Here is a 22,961-nt window from a genome sequence, read left to right as displayed (position 1 = left end):
CTGAGTTTCAACGTGTTATAGGTTAATTACTTCCATTTCGGAGACAAAGGAGTGAGAAGACTTCCCTCGTAGCAATTAAATTACAATAGAAGATGTGATTTGAAACAGCCCGCTCATTAATCACTGATTGTGTAAAGGTTGGCACGGTTGTATGGTAGAGATCGATGGATGGCATTAACATCTCCTAAAAGTACAGAGTGGTCTATAAGCAAAGAGTGTAGTGTAGTGTGGACCTAAAGAAATTATTAATAAGACTGAATATCTGCCATTTGTAGATTTTTTTTTATTATTTTAAACTTCTATTTTCCATATTGTCTTTCAAACTAAAATATATTCCTCTCTGTTCAGGTGAAACAAAGGAGCTATGCAGACTATCGGCAGTGGGTTTTTTTTCTCATATTGAGTTTTCACTAACACAGGTCTAACTGGACCAGTCTAAAGATGACTGGCTGCTTCTAATATGCTATTTAGAGTAGGATACTATATTATATACTGTAACTAGCTGAAACAGTGGCTTAGGGAAACTTCTTGAATAAGTTACTTTTCATTAAATGTTGTTTATTCAATAGTAGCACTATAGACCGTGTTGATGTAGTAATGTCTTAAAATATAAGGTAGCAGGTTTAGTCCCAATCAAAGTTTACAGTTTGATCAGGAGCAGTTTATTTTCCTTACAGGTATTTTGAGATGTGTTTGTTTAATCAGAACCCCCACTTTGATACTGTAAATGCAATCCACAGCAATTGGGCAGCATGATGGTGATAAGGTAAGCACTGGCTCAGATCCCTTCCTGGTTATTGTGTATTTATATGGAGTTTACAAATTTCCCCATGGTACACAGGGGTTCTTCAAGGAGTCCTTAGGATTCTTCATATATTTCAAAAATGACTAGATGAGGCTGATTGGTATGAATGTAACAATGAACATATTTTGGACCACCACCTTCTCTATCCAGTATTACTTTTACACTTCAGTTCATCCATCCATTTTCCAACCCGCTAAATCCAAACACAGGGTCATGGGGGTCTGCTGGAGCCAATCCCAGCCAGCACAGGGTGCAAGGCAGGAACCAATCCCGGGCAGGGTGCCAACCCACCGCAGGACACACACACTAGGGACAAGTTTGGATCGCCAATGCACCTAACTTGCATGTCTTTGGGACTGTGGGAGGAAACCCACGCAGAAACAGGAAGAACATGCAAACTCCACACAGGGAGGACCCGGGAAGCGAACCCAAGTCTCCTTACTGCGAGGCAGCAGCACTACCACTGTGCCATCGTGCCGCCCACACTTCAATTCTACTAATCATATATTAAAATAAGCAGATTCTAAAAATGAATGAAAGAATTTGCAATAAGAAAGTACCACACAAAAAACTGTATTTTTAAAATACAAGAACATAAACATTTTGACAAATTGAAGATCATTCAGTCTATAAAGCCTATTTGGAGCTAATAACAAGTGTTAAGAAAAATGGGCATAAGAATATTCTCATCTACTTTATACATTAATCCAATTGGTTAGTTTAGTAAGAATAGAAAATTCATCTGAGTCACAACTCAGCAAGACCAAGATAATGCTAGCATTATTGTTTAAATTGATTAATTTGCTACTGTTCACTGCTTTGTGTTTTTGTGATTTATGTGCTACTAAATATTAGGAAGTGGTGAAGATTATATTAATGAATGTCCTGTAAAGCTAGTCATGTAACTGAAGTAGAATTCTCAATAGCTTTAAAAAAATTCCTGACGGACTGAAATGATGTCATCTTGTTTGTCCGAATTGTCATTTTCAAATATTTTCATAATGTAAATTCTACTCAATCCCTGTTTATAAACACTAATACTTAAAACTAAGGGGCCAAATATAACTTCCATGAAGCGTAAATAAAAGAAACATTCATTGCTAAGAGCATCAGCCTCATATGACTATTTCTAAATAAATGCAGTATAAGACAATACGTTAATGAATATTTGCTGAAAATGTATTGACTTCTTTGGGTGCTACAAAATATTAGTACATATGAAGATGGTGACATGGAAAAGTCAACATTTCCTTACTGGAAAGCACAGTAAATATCAGAATTAAACTAAATGAAAAGTTTGAAAAATGACATTTCCTTTTTTGCAGAATAAGCTGCCTTCATGCTCAAGGCTCATATCTCACAGTAATAAGAACCTTTATAAGAGATTTATTTTTCTAATGCAAGTAGTTCTTCCCTGAGGTGGGGTTTTTGTGACTTGAAGACCACTCATGGATCTTGTGGTTCCTACCTCTGCAGGAGGACAACTGTGCTGATGACAACTTAAATTTTTGTAATTCTAAAAAGACAGAAATCAATTCAGAGGTCTCTTAAACATTTACTAAACTCCAGTATGGTTTCTACAATTCCAAAAATAAAGTGTGCTTAAAATGACAGTTTTATCTGTGCAACTCTGAACCTGTCACTGTATATATAAGGTATACAGGTATATATAGATATGCACATATTGAAGTATTAAGTCTAGCTAATAAAAATAGTGAACCCATATAAAAATGGGAATAGCTATGGAACAAAAAGAAGAAGAAAACAGATATACTTTATTTGTCCCCATGGGGAAATTAAAACTTTAAAGAAGCTCAAGAACAAAGATATATATAAAATTATATATAACAATTAAACAACAGCCTGCCAAAAACAAATAAAACATCTTCTGGCTTGCATAAGAAAGCTTCTACTGTCAATTACAGCCTTGTTGGTAGCAGTAAGATGAGGTGAGATCTGTTTGGTTATATTGCAGGTTTACATTTAAAGACGTTGACATTGGAACAGAGCAAAAACAACTTGTTGTGTCCACAAATTTAACATGCTAAATGAAGTTTGTGTGTTAAAACATTCTTGAGTCAGAATGATTCATTCATAAATATACAGTATTAGTACAAATAATCATTTCTGATACTAAGCTAATAAAAATTAATCAGAATGATTCAACTTGCTCCTGATGGCTCACATATATATATATATATATATATATATATATATATATATATATATATATATATATATATATATCCTCTTTAATAAAATCCCTTTGTGCGTCCAGGTGTCCGTGTGTGTGTGTCTTCTGGTCAAGTGCACATGCGCAGGGCTTCTGGTGAAGTGCGCATGCACGGGGCACGGTGCAATGTGCAATATTACTGTCAGAGAAAGTTAGAGGCGTTTTACGGAAATTCAAACCAATATTACTGCGAGAGGAAATTAAAAGTACACAATACAGTGACATATATTACAGCCACATACAAGCCAGTATTACTGTCAGAGGAGATTAAAGGCATATTACCGACACGCACGCCTGTATTACCACCAGAGAAAATTAAAGGTATATTACGGACGTACAAGCCAGTGGACGTACAAGACAGTATTACTGTCACAGAAAATTAAAGACACACAATACACGGCGGCAGCTCACGAAGAACGGTCAGCTCAGCAAGTACACATCAACAAAAGAAAGGCTGAAAGAAAGAAAAATACGACCAACAAAAAGAATGAGGTCAAAGTCCCTTGCCATTTAATATAGACTGTTCCTACTAATGTTTATGCACTACTGTTCTAGCGCCCGTTATTGTAACGGGCTAAATGACTAGTATATATATATATATATATATATATATATATATATATATATATATATATATACACAGTATATATATATTCAGAATGCCAGTCACTCTGTGCAAGTCACCAGGTCTGCCTGCAGCACAAGAATCCCAGACCCTAACAATTCCATCTCCATGATTGACAGTTGGTGTCACACACTGAGGAACCATAATTTCGCCAACTTGATGGTGTTCAAGTTCACCATGCAGGATGAATCAAAGATTTCATACTTTGATTCATCGGTCCCTAAGACTTTCTTCCAGTCTGTAGTAGTCCACAGCCGGTATTTCAAGGTCCTATTACTTTCTGTAAAGAATGCCTTTCTTACTGCCATTTGCCCTGTCAAACCTGCAGAACAAAGTCTCCTCTTCACCGTAGAAACTGAGATTTGCTTTTTTCAACCACTGTTAAGCTGTGCTTGAAGCTCTTGTGCTCTTGAAGATCATGCCAGCTGGTGACCTTCAGAAAGTTGTCTTCTGAATGGGTTGTGACATTGGGTCTGCCAGATCTTTTTCTATCAGAGCTTCTTTCAGTTTTCAGTTGCCTTTGGATTGTGTAGGGTGTCATACTTACTGACTTACTGACACTTTGATTTTATATATATATATATATATATATATATATATATATATATATATATATACTCTTTATATAAGAAATCCTAAGCCTAAAGGTGCAACAGTGATGTTTTTATGTCAGGTTTTTTGTCACACTTTAAATCGGGCTTATTTTAAAACTTGTTTGGTATCATTATTTTCAGGATTTATCAAACTTTAATGTGATGTTGTTAGATTTTCAGATTCTTATTCCGTTTTTAAATTATAAACTAAAAAAATAACAAGAACTCACGTCTCGCGAGACGAGACTTTGTGGCAAAAGATTTAACCACGCCTGGGGCTGGAAATAAAACACAAAGAGTAGGACAGCTGCTGTACAGGCTTTTAAATGTTCGAAGCACCACACGAGATGCAGATCACGTGGCACGGCAGCAGCAGCAAGCCAGCAGCTTATCGAGCAAAGAGGAGGTAAAAAAAAATATTTGTTTCCCATTGTATCACCATTTAAGAGGGGGTTTCGGAGGAGCGACCGCGTCTCCTTGGGGTGTGTTCAGCCCCCCTCTTCACAACGTGAGTGGCAGAGATGCAAAGTGGCTGGCGAGCGAAGCAAGCAGGGGGGAACCCCCTGGTATATATATATATATATATATATATATATATACATATATATATATATATATATATATGTAGACAGTATAGTATATACTTTAAGTATACCATTTTTTCATAGTACAGTGATCCCCCGCCTATCGCGGAAGTTACATTCCAGACCCACCCATGATAGGTGAAAATCCGCGATATAGAAAGGCCACATTTTTTTATAGTTTAAGCCTTAAAATACCCCTCCCACACGCTTTAAACACATGTAAACTTATTAAAACACAATTACACACATACACATACAATACACAGATGTCGGGCTAAAGATATGAGTAACATAATAATAATCATCATCAGTTTTACCTTCTCCTGTATGGTCAAGGTCTTCCTCTGGCGCTAAGGCTCACTGCTACCAGAAGGCTTACAAGATGCAGGACGCTTGGGAGCCATCATAGGGTTTAAAACAAACGAAAAGCTCACAAAAGTCGGACCACAAGCAAGGTACGCGATACTCGATTCGTTGGGGACCCACGCTCGCTGTTCTTGCGAGATTACACCACGTTAGCAGCAGCTAATCACAGCCCAAGAGAATAAAATCTGCTCTGATTGGTTGAGTCTCCTCTTTCAGCCAATAATGGGCTTCGTAAAAAATCATCTGGGTACTGTAACGCGAAACACTTTGTCTGCTGAAAACCGTATGCTTTGTTATGAATTGGCTGCAAAGTACACTAAAGGTAGGATGTACTTATTGAATTTTTCCACAATATAGCGGGGGCACAATAGCTGAACTGTGATAGAGCGGTGGATTACTGTATTGGATTAGTAAAGTTACAAAGAGTGGTGAGACCTGTCACGTAATACTTTATAGTTGTATATGCTGCATTTCCAGCAATACAGTTCTAATTTAAAAAAGAACATACCACTTTTTAAAACATCAAGTTTATTTTACCATCAGTGAAACATTTTGTGTATGTTTGTAACAATCTAATTTATTTCTTTTTTTTTGCCTGAGCATACAAAATAAATGTGATGCGTTTGTTTTTTTTTTGTTTGTTTTCTTGTTTCCCACCATACAGTCATTCTTAGCTACAGGAAAATTCTGCTCATTTTGCACAATGATGACATTTTCTGTAATAAAATTAAAGGGTATCATACAATCTTCTCATTTTACTGATGAGGAACATTTGCTGTTATATTATTGAGAAAATGAAAAAAAAATCTAGAAAAAGAAACACATTTGTTATATTGTCGGCAGTCCTGAACAAATGAGCACTTGCATCTGAATAGAAAATGCGCCTTGCCAGCCTCTTTCTTTGGACAGTGACAACTGGTGAAAAGGAAGCCATATAATCAAATGTTAACTGCACTTCATTATAAATGCATTACATGTCACAAGGAACCAGGAAAACAATTCAAAGCCACTTAACCAGAAAGGCACCATTGTGATGCAAATACTGAGTTACAAATTATATTATATGTTGAAGAAGAACAAGAATGATTTTCCTTTGCAATTACACATAACCACAAGATAGTTTTCTTTTGGCTTCAATTAGGCAGCCTAAAACTTGCCCTTGTAATGCATATAGGCATGGCAAAAAAAAGCTTGTAAGAAAGAAAAAGAAATGATACCCATGTCAGCAGCTTTTCATGGACAACATAGTACTTGCCGTAATCTGGATTACTGCCTAATTATATGATTTTGCCTGCTGCTTGCTTGTATAGAAAACATTCATCGATTACTGAATACTACAACAATGTTGCTCAATCAAGGGCTTAAAAGTAAATTGGTTACAGAGTGACAAAATGGGAAGGAATTTAAATTGTGAATAGAAGTGGGATTATGCTCCATTCGTTGTATCGCAAAGAACAGAATTATACTTTTCCCAGTTGGATTATGTAGAGTTTACAGAGTAAGCCTTGTTTTTAATGTTTAAAATTAAGAGCCTATCTCATGATCCTTGTTGTTTCCCACATCTTTGAATGTCAACCATTCTTTTTACTCAGAGTTGAAATTCACTTAAAATATACAAAATATAGCATGTTGAACATTTGCCATTATTTTGAAAACTTGTGTGTTTAAATTCTGAATAGAAAAAAAAATCCTAATTGATAATAATTTTCACAAAACATCAGAAATGCCTAAGGTGTAAATTAACTACTTGCTTTACATTGATGTCGGACCAGTTTGTGGTTTAAATAATTATTTGTTGAATGTTAGTGAATATTTTAAACATTTAATATACAAAAAAATGTAGCATAATTAAACTCAACAGCATACACTGCAGGGTAATTTCCATTGAAAAAGTAAATTTAAAATCAAAATATGGTTATTCATTCAATATAACACAAAATAACAGGTAATAAATATGATAAATGGGATTGGTGAAAACTGGCACTGAAACCACAGTGAGAGTACCAGTCAGGATTCGAGCCATACAATGTCCTAGTGATCTTAGCATATCACCAATATGTGCCCCAACTGTGCAGACATCAATGAGCTGATAACTCCAGGGGCACAAATTGTTACTTGAAGGGTTAGACAGGGGACAGCAGACAGACCTAAGAGTCTGCCTACAACCTCCAGGTTCCCCACATGTAGAACAGGTAAATTAGGATTAGCCTGGTCCTTTAAGCAAGGGCTGGGAGTCAGACACGTAGGTACACCTGGGGCTGCTAGACAGAGTTGGAGCCATATGGCCCCAGGAGTTCCCAGAGGTTCTTCTCACCCCAGAAATAACCCAGCTTCCTGTCCTGGGGAGATTACTTGGGAAAATTTAAAGGGCCCTTCCAGTCCCTATACAGGTGAACAGAGACAGAAAGAATGATGTTAGCAAGACCAGGCCAGAATGGAACAGGAATCAAGCAGAAAGCACAGAAAGATGTGCAAGTTGAACAGCTGGCCTATCAGGCAGATAGGGCAACATATGTGTAGTTGGACCCAAAGAGGCAGTGGTTTTATTTTTCTTAATCTGTGTTTATTGTATCATTTGTCTTTTATATATTTTTCCTTTCCTTGAATATTTTTAGATCTGGGGTCTGCTCAAGAATGTCTCCATCTGGCAATAATACATACAAATTTACATATATATTATGCAAGATATGACACTTGATCACAATTAATTTTGGGGCACCACCCAGATCGCCTTGTTCAATTAAACGAAGAACTTTAATCAGAAAAATCACAAAATGGCTCATACAAAGGCAAGTAAAGCATCGCTGTTATGATTAAGTCTGGTTCTCTCTTGAGTGCTGGTCCAAAATGAAATGCTACCTTCTGTGATCACTTTGAATATATTGTCCTCTGGAATGCCAGGGGTGGAATCAGTTAGTCTCCCTGGGAATCTTCCTGAGGTGGGAGTGCTTACTCAAGATGAGTCAGGAGGGTGATCCTCACACACATATGAATGACATTATATATCCTGAACATAGTTTTAGTAGTAGTGGTATTTTCTCATGTACAGAGTACAGTAAAATTCTCTTTTGCTTGTCTAATCATCATGCAACATGTCACCACAATATGCAAGAATGCGGTAAAATAACTAACCATCTATCATCTACAGTTACTTTCTTAAAAGATATTATTATTGATTTTACAATATGTTGGGAGTTAAATATAAAATGGATTTTGTTTAGGAAGCAAAATGTTTCAAACAAACTTATTTCACAGAACATTATCAATTTTTCAGTGTATTTTACCTGTATCTCTACTGTATATACACCATTCTGACCTTTCAAACCGATGTCACATCATGCAACTTCTAGATATTGAATGTCAAAATTGCCAAGCGCAGTTGCTGATCTCTTCATCGAGTTGATGTGGTATGTGACATTTAATGGCTGCAGGCTGACTTTCCAGCACAGTCTTGCTCACTGCTTTTTTTGACAGCCAATTGCGTGATCCCTGATGGACCGAGTCCTGTACAAACAGTTAACAGTTACAGCAAGTTCAGTAGCAACCTCTTCCCTTTTTGCTATTTTTTTTCCATTTTGTCATGATACATAAAAGACAAGACATCAGGCAGAAGAACTTATTCCATATTCCATATTCGCCCCATTATATGCATTGCACTTGTAGATGAGCATTCACTGGTTGTCAGTCGTCTTGCACACAGTGCCCATTCCCCATGACTAAACACAAAATCAAACTTGTGTGATTTGGAGCAAACCATGGACTAGGTGGAGTATCTATGCCAGATTATGCCACTGATCTTCATAGGAGCATGTCATCAACTGCCTCCATCTTGGTAAGACTATATAAATGAAAACTATGACTTCAACTCACTGGAAAAATCATTAAATGTGACATTGGTTTTAGCTTATTTTGCCACTTTTAAAAGAAGGTTTGTGGTTCCCCATCCAGTGATTGTGATACAAATGTTTTTTCACCTTTTACCCCTTTCATGTTGGTCATTCATTCTGTTGTAGTGCTATGCTCAAATGATTTTATAATGTTATAGTAGTAAAATACTAAAGATGTTTTGACATATTTCTTAAAAAGTTAATTTAAACAGTGGCAGCCATGCTATGCTCTAGAGATATCAAGTAGTATCAAGTAGATCAGAGACTTAGAAATACCTAAATATGCAACTTCAGAGCTTCAGACCCAGCTTCCTGTGAAACTTCCTGTGAGAACATCACTTTTGCTTTCATTGTATGAATAAGTACTGTAAGAGCCAATCTTAGAAAGTTAAAACTTTGAGTTAAACTCATATTAGAATTGGCTTAATTTGAATAGAATATAAATTTATTTCATAGTCATAGACAATGGTATATAGTCTTTTCCCCTTATAAGTTAGTAAGAGATAGAACTTTCTTGCTATAACTGAGATTGTGTCAGTTGTTATTTAGAACAGGTCCCAGTAAACGGGGATTTAAAAGCCCCATTTCCAGATTACAAATGGGATAGACCTACAGTTTTCTGACTGTTTTGAAATGATTCAGAAACGTTTTGAAGTGATTTGTAATGATTTGAAATGTAACAAGATTTAAGCTATGAACAGAGCTTTTCCTAACAAGAACTTTTCCTTTTTTTTGCTATTTTATTTTTTTCTTTTTTGTGTGAACTGTTTTACTTTGAATTTTAACTAAAACTATATCTTTAAAACAAAGCTATTTTGTCTGTGGAATCATTTCAGTGCATCAGGCTTTTGTTGAATCCCATTTTTATACTAGAGCTGCTGAACTTTGGTAATTTTGGAAAAATGCAGCTACAAGTATAAAATCTTTACAAATTGTACTGGACATGTAAAGCAGATGTAAGGAAAGAAAATATATACAGTTTAAAAGGATAGTAGTAAAAGAACAGGAAGGTTCAAAAGCATTCATACAGAGTCGTGTCAGTCATCATCACAAAGAAAGGGCTCAGCTGCCGCTTCACTGAAAGTTCATTGGAACAATTTAGGTGGAATGGGAGAGCTGAGTACACTATGTGCAAAGAGCTTCTGATTTGATAATTTGAGTGTTTTGTGGAGTGTGACAATCCAGGAAATGAACTGAAAGAGCTTTCAGTCATCTATGCTCAAAGTATACATTTTTTAATTAGATTCCCCCATTAAACCAGCTGCAGTGGAAATAACACTCCAGAAAAAATAATTGCGTCTGATGATTTCAAAGTAGTTGTAAGCACCTCCACACCATGTTGTGGCCATAGGGCTTAATCAATACAATTTTCATTTATAGATTTGATATTAAGACAGTTTAGAAATCAATTTAAGGCCAATCTGTTAGTTCCTTTTGATTTCTTTTATTTTTGTTTGACAGTCTTAAGATCTTTAAGGAACAGAATTACCCTGAAGGCTTAATGTCCACCTATAAATATGAACAAAGACAAACATTAACAATAAATGTGTGTAGCTTTGGCTGAACACTGAAATCCCCAGAAGTGACTCACTCCTGAAAGCTTGCACACTATCGTGTTTTGTCATCAAGTAAATAATTTAGAGAAAATCTGCTAAATGGATTGAGAGAATTTATAGTTCACTTCACATACTGCCTTAAACTTCATCTATCAAGATCATTACCTGTTTAAGTGTACTGTGGATGCTTTAAAACAAACCACCAGGTCAAGCGTGAGAATAAAAGAGCATGACGGTAGTTAGCACTGCTGCCACCCTGCTTCAGTCAATGTAGTTTGATTCCCAGCCAAGGTACATGTCTGTGTGAAATTTCTTACTTTTTTTGATGTAAATAATAAGTTAAATGGCAACTCTAAAATACTCTGTTTTGTGTTAGTGTAGGTGGATGTATGAGTGACATCCTATCTGGGATTGCTTCCTGCCCTTTTTCTGATGCATCTGAGAAAGACATCTGCCACCGCAACACTAAACTGGACAGCTTGGAAGCTCAACCCTGTTGGGGTCCGTGGTTACCCGCCAGGGGTCGCCTGGACCATCTCAGAACCCTGGATGGCAGCACTTCTGCCACACCAGGAAGTGCTGCCAGAAGAGGAACTGGCCACACCTGGAAGGTGTTCATGCAGCACTTCTGCCACACCAGGAAGTGCTGCAAGAAGATCATTAGGTAGCACCTGGAGCACATCCGGGTAAGCCATAAAAGGGGCCACCTCACTCCATTCAGGGAGCCGGAGTCGGGTGGAAGAGGATGGAGCTTGCGAGTGGAGGAGTAGAGGAGGCAGAAGACTTGGGAAAAGAGAAAGGAAGGACTGAGCCATTATTGTGGGTTGGTGCACTGTGTGTATTGTTCTGAAAAAGAGTAAAAGCGTGTGTATTGGACATCTGGCTGTCTCGGTGTCTGTCTGTGTCCTGGCATCTTTCAAAGGACTCAGACTTTCTGCACGTTATGTTGCAGATTTTAAATTGATAAATTTGTAATTTGCCCATCAATCTACACTTAATTACCTGCCATTTTCAGGACTTACCACAAATGTTTTATGGGGTTTAAGTCTAGGCTTTGGCTGGGTCTCACAAGGACATTCAGAGACTTGTCCCAAAGCCACTTCAGCATTGTCTTGGCTATATGCTTCAGGTCATTGTTGTACTGAAAGGTAAACTATTGTCCCAGTCTAAAGTCACATGCATCATGGAGAAGCCTTTCTTCGTGCAATACCTGGTATTAAAAAGACGTAGTGTTCAGAGTTCTGCTCAAAGAGTTCAATTTTAGTCTCATGATACTGGAGAATATTTTTCTTCATGATCTCAGAGTCATTAAAATGCCATTTGGCAAACTCTACGCAGACTGTACTGTCATATGCTTTTACTCAGGAATTGCTTCTACTCAACTGATGGAGCGCTGCTGAGATGATCATCTTTCAACAAGCTCTCCCATCTCTGCAGGAGACTTCTGAAGCTCTGTTAGAGTGACTATTGAGTTTTTGGACACCTCACCTACCACAGCTCTTCTTGCCTGGTTACTCAGTTTGGCCAGGAAGGCTAACTTTAGGAAGAATCCTGTTGTCTCCAAAATTCATCCATTTCCCAATTATTGAGTCCACTGTACTCCTGGGAACACTCAAAGCTTTAAAAATGGTTTTATACCTGTACCGTGATCTGTGACTCGCCACAATTTGATCACTGGGGTCTAAAGTGAGTTCCTTGGGCTTCATGGCTTGGTTTCCAGTATGAAATGTGGGGCCTTATATACAAAGATCTGTGCCTTTCTAAATGATGTCCAATCAATTCAATTTCCCACGGGTGAACTCCAATCAAGTTCGAGAAACATCTCAAGGATAATTAAACAGGATACACCTGAAAACAGTTTTGAGTGCCACAGCAAAGGTTCTGAATACTCATGTACAGTAAAGGAACGATTTCAGTTTTTGACTTTTAATAAATTTGCAAACCTTTCTGAAAACATATTTTTACTTTGTCATTATCGGTTATTGGGTGTAGGTTGATTGGTAAAAATGGCAAATGTATCCATTTAAAATTATATCTACAACACAGAGAACAGAAATTGAAGGCGTCTGAAAACTTTCTGAATCCACAGTAGCAGGTTCTGTAGTGGATGGATTGATATTTAAAATACAGATATAGATTTTGAATATTTTTATACAGCTCTGCAAAGAAATAAGGCATAGATAAATAGATAAAGAATTTTAAATTAATTTGTTTTTATAAAGGTCACACAGGGTTACAAATATGATGTTATAACAACAAATGATAAAACTATTAAAACATTTGTATGCATAAGTCACGTATATATGTTTACAGAAGCTTTTTTCAGCCTTGAATTGGTTTAAACAGGTTTGAGAATGTTACGTTATGTAGTAATAGATCACTTAATTCTTCTTGTAAAACGGTTTTAGACTAAATTGCTCCACTCAAGATACACTGTAATAAGGGAAGACCTGCTCCCTGGCAAAATGAAACTACACGACCGCTACATGACACAGATTTTTAGGACTTCGCTATTCAACTTCCAGGTTGCAGTTAAGAAAGCTATACATGATTTCTTCACTGATTTAGTATCCTGTCATTCTAAGAATCCTAGGGTCTTATTTAATTCAATTAATGTGGCCATTCACCCTCATTATGTGATGGAATTAAATAGTTCTGTTCTTTCATGTGAGCAATTTCTTTCATTTTTTGTCAGTAAAATTGATACAATCTGCTGTGGTATTGTTCCAACTGGGTATGAACTTCCTACTGTTAATCATGGCATTGTCTTGGAATCTTGATCTTGTCTCACTTTCACAGTTAAAAAGTACTATTGACACCCTTAAACCTACTAAACCTATGTTTTGGGTCCATCTTTACTAGCCATTATCAATGGTTCAATTAGCGAGGGGGTTGTACCCTCATTTTTTAAACATGCATGCTGTCTAAAAAAGGCAGAATTAGATCCTGGAGTTTTAGCCAATTTTCGCCCGATTTCCCAATTGCCATTTCTGGCTAAAATATTAGAAAGAATTATTTATAATCAATTGGTTGACCACCTTAACTCCAATAATTTATTTGAGATCTACCAATCTGGTTTTAGGCGTTATCATGGTGTTGAGACAGCCCTCCTGAAAGTATTCAATGACATCTCTATTATTACTAACTCAGGTGGAGCTGCAGTCCTTATCCTCCTTGACCAGTCCGCTGCCTTTGACATTATTGACCATGAGATATTGTTGTTGCGGCTTGAACATCTTGTTCAGGTCATATCTGATTGGTAGACACTTTTCAGTGACCTTAAATTACTCTTTTTCGTCTACTGCTCCTCTTGAATGTGGTGTTCCTCAGGGATCCATTTTGGGTCCTGTTTTATTCTCTATATACCTTCACCCTATTGGAGTTATTTTTGGAAATGTACCATTTCTTTTCACTGCTATGCTGATGATACACAGGTTTATATTCCCGTCTGCAACTCTGCAATGAATCAACTACACAACTGTCTTTTTGAACTAAGATCCTGGATGGCTAATAATTTTCTTGATCTGAATCAACATAAAACGGAGGTGCTTATAGTGGGTCCATCAGCTAAAGCTCAAATTGGTCTTGGTCTTCTCGGCTCTTTCTCTGTCTTTTGCAAAGTCCGCAATCTTGGTGTTGTCTTTGACAGTAACCTCTCTTTTGAGAAACAGATTAATTCTGTAGTCAAGAGTTGCTTTTTCCAGCTTCATCTTTTAGGTAAGATCAAGTCTTTTTTATCTTCTATGGATCTTGAGAAAGCTACTCATGCTTTTATCTTTTCTTGCTTTGATTACCGCAACTCGCTGTATTCTGGAATTAGCAAATCCCTGATACGCAGGTTACAGTTGGTCCAGAATGCTGCCGCTCGCTTTCTGGTTGGGGGAAGAAAGTCTGATTCTGTTTCTCCTATTTTATCTTCCTTACACTAGCTGCCTGTCAGTTTTTGAATTGATTTTAAAATCTTGTTGCTAGTTTTTAAATCTTTACATGGGCTTGCTCCTGCCTATTTATCCGAATTGTATGTTTTACACCAGCCAGCCAGAGTGCTTAGATCTTCTGGTCAGCTGTCTCTTGTTGTTCTTTGTACCAAGTGTAAAACCAAGGGAGACAGGGCTTTTGCAGCTGCTGCTCCTCACCTGTGGAACTCTTTACCTAATTATATAAAGGAGTTGTCTACAATTGAACTGTTCAAAACAAGATTAAAGACTCATTTCTATTCACTTGCATTCCGTGACCTTCAGTAATACTGATGGTTTCCTCATTGGGATTATATAATCTTACTTCTATTTATTATTTATTTTATTTATGTTCATTTATTTTATTTGTATTTATGTTAATTGTATGTTTTTTTCTTCTTTTATTGTAATGCACTTTGGCCACAGGATTCCTATGTTGTTTTAAATGTGCTATATAAATAAACTGACATTGACTTAAAATCAAGATACTTCTTTGACTGCTTCCAATGAGGAAATTATCAAAAGAGCAATCTACAAATGCATAACAAGGGCATGTTTCTTTTTCTAAATATGTGACTCCATCAGCACACAGTACTCCACATGTTTCAGTCTCATGAGTGCATTCTACATTCTAAATATAACGCTTCTCATTTATATATAACAGTTTTCACAATACAACCTAACCTTTTATTTGCCTTTTCAATTGCTTCTGCTCTTAGCCTAAAAGATGAGAATGTTGTTACCAACATAAATGTCTAAATCCCGCTGTAGGTCAGTACTACCCTGTAATTAAGATTAATGTTCCTTTTGCCTGCATGTAGCACTTTGCAGTTATCAACAATAAACTGCCTTTTCCAAGTGCTAGCCAGTCTTAAATATTTTGAATTGTTTTTGCTGTCTAATAAGAACAGATAATGAAAAACAAAGGCGATCAGAATGGTGTTTCTGTCTGCTGGTTGTACAATAACAACCCAACTGAAGCTGCTCATTTTCTTTGAAATGCAGCTCCTAAACAAAGATTACTATACAGTATCATGATTGGACTGTGACAGCAGACCCAGAAGGTTATGCCACATCATCATCTGTCCTGCTCAATGTGCAGAAACCCAGACTAGTACATTCTTTCTATTCTTCTAATATGAAGAAAATGCTTCAAACTGTCAAGTGTGTCATAGTTCAATAACTTCAATAACTATGGCTTCCTTGATTTCCTGTACCATTTATTTAAAGGAGTGTACAGTGATTACTAAGTCTGCCTCATTGCTTTTCGGATCCTCATTGAATTGCCAGCCCAATTACTGCCTTTGTGGAGGTTGCGTGTTGTCTCCATGTGCATTTACATTAATATGGACACTCTGATTTACTCTCATATCACAAAGACATGATACTTAGTGGAATAGTAGCATTAAATTATCCTGGAATCAATATGTGTGTGTGTGAGAGAGACTGAGTGGCTGCCATTCTGTCTAAGTCTCATCTTTAGCCTTGCACCATTTGTTTCTGGGATAGGCTCTAGCTCCCTGTGCAATAATGAAGGCAACCTATCCCTGGCTTTTCTGATCCAACTTTTCCTTTATAGTCTGTCTCACTTGTATGGCATATAACAATTTCCCATTCTTGTCATTGCAAAGATCCACCTTTTCCAAAGTAAGCGTCTTTGCGACCCACCGTGGTAGGGGGTTTTCTCCATGATGATTCGGGCACAATTATCAAAGCATGGGTGGGAATCGAGTAAGATCATCGGTGAGGTGATCTGCCGCAACCCACTACTATTATAAACAACAGCATGTTATGACCCAAGATGCAGTATCCTGTGGCCCAAAAGTGAGCTGGGTCCCAGTGGTTCAGAAACACTGGCATAAAAAACATGTGCAGGCAGGGGCACTCCTTACTAGGAAATGTTACTGTTGCCAGTTAGGCAACATTCGCAATTTATGGATGTGAGAGAAAAACGGAGAAAATGTCGAAAATGATAATAGACTGCACAGTTTGGTTCTTTAAGTCCAGGATTTGAAAAAAAGGGGTTCAAAATCAGATGGTTTAATTAAATAAGATAGAGTTGCTTACAAAGATAGGTTTATTTATCATACAATATTTCTAGTGACATAATGAGCTTCAATAGTTTTTATTTGATATTAATTTCCTAGCTATGTATTTTTCCAATTATTTTAATAAAATTTTGCACTGTTAGTTTCTGTAAAAAGTATTTTGTTATTGCTTATGATGAAAGACATTACTTTGATTGATAGTACTGTCTGAGATTCATTACCATTTGTTCGATTCAACCACCTAACATGTACGTTTAATTTCATAAACTTTGTGTTTAATATAAGCAAGTAGAACATTATGTTTGCATATTTTTCTTACAATATTGTCAGCAAGGTAGAAATATAAAAACAAACCGGTTTCAAACTGGGTATTGTTTTAAAGAATCACATGGTTGTGCTGACTCACTGTGCCTTGTGAAGTCTGATGAATAATTTGCTCAAGCTGAATGCTGTAAAGCCCTTTGTTATCCTGGGCTGCCTGATTCAGCTGCTGTCTGCTGGGAAAAAAAAAAAAGAAGACCATTTCATGATCTCTTCTCCATGAGTTATCTCAGCTGCGTGGGGTGTGACTCGGTTGTTTCTTTTCTTCTGATCTGCGGGAATTTATTTTCTAGGCAATTAACTTAGTATGTTTCAGCTTTCTTTGCACTGAAATACATCATTCAGCTATTTATCTTGTAACAAGATCTAATTTGCTCAGCTGACTTCTTTCACTAGACGATTTCTGTAAGTGCACAGAAAACTGTACAAATCCACTTGATTTGCAGAGGAGCAGTAAAGTAAGACATAATTTCCCATCATTTAATTAGCTGTTGCACTTAAAATCCTTTCAGATCAGAGGAGTGAACTTTTTTGTGCAGTTTGAGTCATGGATGATTCTAGAGTGGTTTAAATTCAGCTATGCTGTCAGGGTCTAACTGAATTGAGCAATTACTACATTTATTTTATTTATGGTGTATACATCACAAAAAATACTTTTGACAAGTGAGCAAACATTATCTTGTGTCTTTTGCGCATGATCAGAGTACGTTCATTGCGTACTTTGATATTCATAAAACATACAGTATGTTGTTCTCATTAACTAGTTAAGCGAATGTGACTGAATGCAATGAACACACGACTTCACTCTTCATTTTTATTGAAACAAAATTTGTACACAAGAAGCCAATTATGAAAAGCACATCATAAGGGTAGGATAGTAGGTTTATTCTTATTATTGTTACATGCTATAAAAAATTATAATGGAAATACATTTTTGTAATTGACTAAATGTAACAGTTATGTAAGAAAATTTGTCAGAATTTTGGAATTTCTGGACTAATTTTCTCATGTCAGTTTGGAGTTTTGGTCTTTTCTTTGTGTTTTGGTACTCACAACACTGAACATTGATGTGGGAATTCATGGATGCCCTATGAACTGTATGCACAGCACCTTTGAAATGGCTTGCATAAGTTACAATTCAAGGTTAATGCTGTGGCGGAGTGGAGATGTTACTCATCAGAGGCCACATTAGAAAAGAAAAGACAACAGACTTTTGCGTTATGTTTAATGACTAATTGCAATGCAGGAAATCATCTTGGTGAAATTGTAATGAAAAATTATCAGGAAATTAAACTAATTAATGTGAACTTTCATAGTCAAGAAACAGTTAAGGATCTAATTTGATAATAAACATTAAAAAATCCGGCACTATAGTTAAAAACACAATCCAAAAATGTAAAAACTGAACAAACCAAAGCTGCTCAGTTTAATCTTCAGTCCATCTAATAGCTAATTAACTACACACTCTGTGAAACATTTTATTGAGAATACAAAGATTTGAATACAGGAACAATGAGTGACCATCCTAAATCATGAAAGTGTCTCTACAGCATATGTAACGCCTACATGATTCCACACATCATGCCCATATGGCCAGCAATGGCTGTGATAACTATAAACAATATGGTGGTGCCCATGTAAAAATAATATGAATTCTTGTCACTGAAAGAAAAAACATAAACAAAATGGCAATTCAATAGAGAAAATTAAAATAATAGCAATAATAGTTGTAAATAATAAAGACAGAATATTAAGTGGCTGGACGACCATTTTGTCACGAAGTCTATATTTTCTGTTTTAGGGTAAAGGTCCTCTGAAGTGTCATTGAATGTTGTTAGTTTAGAATCATTTGCATCAGTATCTTTGGATTTTCAGATTTTTTTTTGATATTTTGTACTGTTTATTTGGATTATGATCTTCAAATATTGACTGCATTTGTTTGCTTAGGGTCACTTTTTAGGGAAACCCCTGTTGATTTTCTGTTGCTCTTTTTTGCATACCTTTCTCTGCTTTGTTCTCCTTTTTGATTATTTAATACATTCTTAAAGTATAAAGAAACTCAGTTTTGCTTTGCTTTTGTTCTAAAGGTTGTTCCAAAGGTTTATGGTCACCTTCTCTCTTAAATTACATTTTTGAGTATTTTGAGATTTCTGAACTTTAAATGTCTGAGCTCCATCTTGGGACTGTGCTGACTAGAAAGCCAACATTTTGAGTTTGGTGTTAGACTATGTAAGGTGAAGCTTGACTCTGGGGCCCAGGCCTGGTGGAGTAGATAGATAGATAGATAGATAGATAGATAGATAGATAGATAGATAGATAGATAGATAGATAGATAGATAGATAGATAGATAGATAGATAGATAGATAGATAGATAGATAGATAGATAGATAGATAGATAGATAGATAGATAGATAGATAGATAGATAGATAGATAGATAGATAGATAGATAGATAGATAGATACTTTATTAATCCCAAATTCATTTGATGTTATGACTTTTGTCAGCTGCACCGCTTTTTTGCTATTTTTGTATTGCTGATTCACAAGAGTCTATTCATCAGGCTATCCTACATATGTGGATGTGATCTTGTTTCTATCCAGTTGGCTTATTCACACTGATGGCATCTGCCTGGATACCATCCACTTGGTACTTTTAGTTCTATATATGTAAGTAGCATTTTTTAAAAATATTTGTAGTCAACTGCACCGTAGACATCAGCAGACATTTCTGTATAAATGGCTGACCTGTATCAGTACTTGCACTGTCTTTTTTATATATACAGCAAAGGTGACTTATCATTTTCACTTTAAGATCTGTTGGTTCAGACCTTGACAAATACTTTAGAAAATGTTATGCTATTATTATTAATGACTCCTTCTTTGTTGCTTAGGACCTAATATATAATTTATGCTGCATAAAAGCATAATAAGGTGGAAACATGAATCATAACAATAGTTTTTCATAGTAAAACATCCAAGTAAAATGTAGTAAACTATCAGATACTGTTCAATAATACACGTTTTGTCACAGTTTACCAGGGTCCCATCTTTGATTATAGTTGTGCTTATCCATCCATCCATTATCCAACCCGCTATATCCTAACTACAGGGTCACAGGGGTCTGTTGGATCCAATTCCAGCCAACACAGGGCGCAAGGCAGGAAACAAACCCCGGGCAGGGCGCCAGCCCACCGCAGTAGTTGTGCTTACTTTTGCTTAATGGTTTGTTTCTTGAAAATTGTCTTGTTGATGAAATGTTCACTGTTTTAAGTTTTCTATGTTCTGTTAATCATTTTGCAATTTTATTTGATTGGTTTTGTAATTGTTCTTTGTTGTTGCTTCTTTGTTTTGCCTGCTTAATGTTGACCCAGGAGGGCAGGGCCTCCTGGCACTGCAGGTGAGCAGCTAATGAGGCCCTATTTAAGAGCTGAGCAGATTCAAAGGTGTAACATTGAGATTCTCCTCTTTGGTTTTGGCTCCCTTAGTGCTCTCTACATTTACTCAGTTTGTATTTGTTTTTTGTTTGTATTTTGATCTTTTTTTATTTTTCCTGCCTGGCTTTGTTTTCTCTAAGATCTAGTATGCAGACCTTTTCACATTTTGATTTTTTGACCTAAAGATATATTTGATTGGTTATATTTTTGTCAGGTTTTTAACTTGTAATAATAAGCAGGTGTTTCTGCATTCTGGATCTTTCTGTTCTGTATTTAAATTACTTGGTTTTTATTTATTTATTTGATTACTTAGCCTTTGTAGTGTGAATGTATTAGATTGCTTTACTTTTATTCTTTTGTATATTTTCATTACTTGTTGTCATTATATATGCTTTTGCATTATAGTCAATTATTGGCTTAAGTATCAATTATTGTTTTGCTTATGATCATTATTTAATCAATTAATTGTTGTTAATTAATCAAAGGATGTCTAGTACTGTGGAGAGTGGAGGAATAAGACTGGACAAATCCAGAAAATGGCTGTTAAAACAGCAGTAAAAGAACTCATAATCTGATTTAAATGGATGGTGGATAGCTTCTTAGTGATGGATGAGGATCAAAGAAGGTTTCGTAAGAATAGAAAGTCTTATCTTTTGACAAATAAGGATAATTCCAGAGTCATTTTGGTTTATTCTGCTTTTTGATATTTGCTTTTATATGATTACATGTAAATTTACACATTAATAACATTATGTTCGAACAGGCCCTAATAATACCACTTCTCAAAAAGCCCATATTTGATCCATTTCAAGTAGTCAATTACAGAATGGTTTCTCTCCTCTCTTTTCTATTCAAAGCATTTCACTGTGCTGCTACTAATCACTGAGATAGCTCTACTGACAATAGTTGACATGTAATGGCTTGTTAGAGCTAACAACATGTCATCTGTCCTCATCCTTCTAGACCGCTATTCCTCCTTTGACACCATCAACCATCAGATTCTCCTTGTCACCTGCTCTGACCTTGGCTTCACTGGGACTGCTCTGAGATGGTTTGAGTCCTAATTCTTGGACAGATCCTGGTGAGAAGAGATGTTAAGTGTGCATCAGGTAATTACAGGGGTGCCTCAAGGTTTGGTACTGGATCTTCTCCGCATCTCTTTGTATACAATCTCACTAGGCTGTATCATCTAGTCCCATGGTTTCTCATATCAGTGCTATGCCGATGCCACACAGGTGTACCTGTTGTTCACTCCAATGGATCATATAGGATCAGCTAGAATATCTGCATTTCTTACTGATATCTAAACCTGAATGAAGGGGTACCATTTCTAGCTCAAACTGGAAAAGACAGACCTCCTTGCTAACCCCGGTAGTTCATCTATTCAACATCCCATCTTTGTTTAGTTTGGCCTACTATCACTAACACTTGCCAAGTCAGTATGCAGCCTTGGGGTAATAATAAATAACCAGCTATCTTTCAGCGACCACACTGCAACTATTGCTTGGTCTTACAGAATGATGCTGTGTAATAAGATCAGACTGTATCTCACAGAGTATGCAACACAACTACTTGAACATGCTTTGGCCACATCACATCTGAACTACTGCAACTCTCTTCTGGCAGGAGTACCTGCATGTGCAACCAAGTTGCTGCAGATGATTCAAAACGCAGTGGCACGTCTGGTGTTCAATTAGCCAAGACAGGCATATTTCACTCTTCTTCTCAGGTTGCTACACTGTAGTAGCAAATCTTAACTTCAAATGACTGATGTGTGCCTACAGAGTAGTCAATGGGTCAGCACACATGTGTATAGAGAAACACATGCTCATTTCTAGCCCACTCAGGGCTGCTAGTTAACAGCATGCGTTAATGCCACATCTGTGTGGAATCAAATCTCAATCATGCTTTTATCATGTGTAACTCCAAGCTGGTGGCATGAGCATCCGACCTCTATCCAAACTGCTGACTCCCTCATTATGTTTAAGAAGCATTTGAAATCTGTGTGAATATCTGTCTAATTGATTTCTTTGGTAGGTTTTAGTAACTAAGCAAAGAGTAACTTGTTTTGTGTTCTGTTTGGTTAAGAGCTCTTTACTCATGATAGCTTACACAGTTCCCCAGAATGATTTTTACTCGATTATGTTGACCTATTTTGTAAATAGCTTTGGATAAGCATCTGGGATGTGAATAAATGTAAATGTAAATTTTGTCTCAAAAACATTACTAAATCAGTTACAAAAACAATATATGTTGTTTCCAGCTTGTTAATGTTCATGATTTCTTTGGTATTATTGATTTTCACAGTTTTTTTGTGTTAATGCGGAAGAAATGGAAATAAATATGAACTATAAAGCTACAGACAAGTTTGAGAGTGGGGCACATATATTAATCAGATAAATTAAAAATGAAAAAATTAATATGAAAATAAATAATATATATAAACGAATGCAGTTTTTTAGAGCATTTTACAACCTTTATTCATCAAAACCCTCATTTCCAAAAACAGAACAGCATCCATCCATCCATTTGCCAACCCGCTGAATCCGAAC

At 36.3% G+C, this 22,961-nt stretch overlaps 1 protein-coding gene across 5 annotated transcripts in view; it reads right to left on the bottom strand.

The window, feature by feature from the left end:
• lzts1 (leucine zipper, putative tumor suppressor 1) overlaps positions 1 to 22,961 on the bottom strand; it is a 162,608-nt gene that overhangs the window by 96,953 nt on the left and 42,694 nt on the right. Inside the window, exon 1 of one of the 5 annotated variants that reach the window (XM_051933317.1) lies at positions 17,056 to 17,162. The exons of the other annotated variants lie outside the window; for them this stretch is intronic. The gene's annotated coding sequence lies outside the window, so the exon portion shown is untranslated. Of the gene's footprint in view, positions 1 to 17,055; positions 17,163 to 22,961 lie in introns of those variants that run through there. 5 annotated transcript variants of the gene reach the window in all.

Source organism: Erpetoichthys calabaricus, chromosome 1 (genome assembly GCF_900747795.2).
Source record: "Erpetoichthys calabaricus chromosome 1, fErpCal1.3, whole genome shotgun sequence".
Taxonomy (NCBI): Eukaryota; Metazoa; Chordata; class Cladistia; order Polypteriformes; family Polypteridae; genus Erpetoichthys; species Erpetoichthys calabaricus.
Note: the sequence above shows the minus strand (reverse complement) of the source record. Positions and strands in the feature narration are given on the sequence as shown.